The sequence below is a fragment of the Vidua chalybeata genome, chromosome 9 (genome assembly GCF_026979565.1).
Source record: "Vidua chalybeata isolate OUT-0048 chromosome 9, bVidCha1 merged haplotype, whole genome shotgun sequence".
Lineage (NCBI taxonomy): Eukaryota > Metazoa > Chordata > Aves > Passeriformes > Viduidae > Vidua > Vidua chalybeata.
In genome coordinates, this window is record NC_071538.1 from 4,833,923 (window position 1) to 4,835,138 (window position 1,216).

The window sequence follows — 1,216 nt, forward strand, 5'->3', positions numbered from 1 at the left end:
TTGTCCAATTTATCTTCTTTGTTTCAGCAAAGTTCTTGCAGTAATATGATTCCCTGTTCAGGGGCAGTGACAGTCCTGCTGAAAAATACTTGCGATAGTCTCTGGCTAAAAATAAACATTGTGCCAAGAGGAATGTCATGCAACAATAGCATGGATTGAAACAGCCTCTGCTGTCCACTGGGCTAAAGTCATAGAAACACCCACTCAGCTTGCTTAAAAATCTCCAGTTCATTCCCACACAAACACTTGCCTTCATCTGTTGGACACCTACAACTAGTGGGAAGTGGCAATTTGGCAGCTTGCTAGTGATTTTGTAGAGAAAAGGGAACTTAAGCACCCTGGGAATTGAATCCCAGGTGCTCTGTGAGGATCCCCAGGGAGTGCAGGGGGTCTCCAGCTCAGAGAGGCCAGGGATGATTGCAACTCACAACCCCCTGGCACAAGGGGGTGGCACTGGGAGCATTTGGGTACAGCACTTAGGAAGGGCAATATATAATTCAAAATGAAATGCAAATATACACACATAAATATTTATGTTTATGTATTTATATATTTATGCATTTAAAGTGTGGTGATTGACCTTGGCAGCTGTTCTGCGTGCGAGTTCTCATCTCAGTGAAGGATTTCAGGCAAGCAGACGTTAATAGAAAACACATCTCCAAAACCTCCCACACGCTGCAGCCCACTGTAACAACCTTGCTGCCTCAACAGCTCCTGGCACTACCAGCCTGTCCCTTTACTTGCACAAACTTATATATGGATCAAAGGATCTATTTCAGAAGAGTTTGAACTGCTGTCTCAATGTATCCTGTGATATTTGACCAATGATCTGCAGAAAGGCACCAGCCTGGCAGCTGATTCCCACATCCAGTCACCAAATGACTGGGAGAGCTGAGGTTTTAAATGTCCTTCGCAGGGAGGGTTTAAAGGAGTAAGTATTTTGAAATTATCTTTATTTCAAATTAACCAGAACATAGCCACAATTAACATATATCTATATCTATAATTTACTTAAAGAAGCTGTAAATTGCTCCCATAAACTTCATTGCCATTCTGGTGGCATTCAGATATGTCCCAGGAAATGAAAAGGGCACTGAAAGAAAATACGTGTTTTCAAGAAGAAAGTAGAGGAACTCTGGCCCTTGTAAGGGAGAAGGTGTTTGCAGTGGCTCCCCCAGGGCAGCAGATGAACAGAATACAGCAGCACTGCACTGTT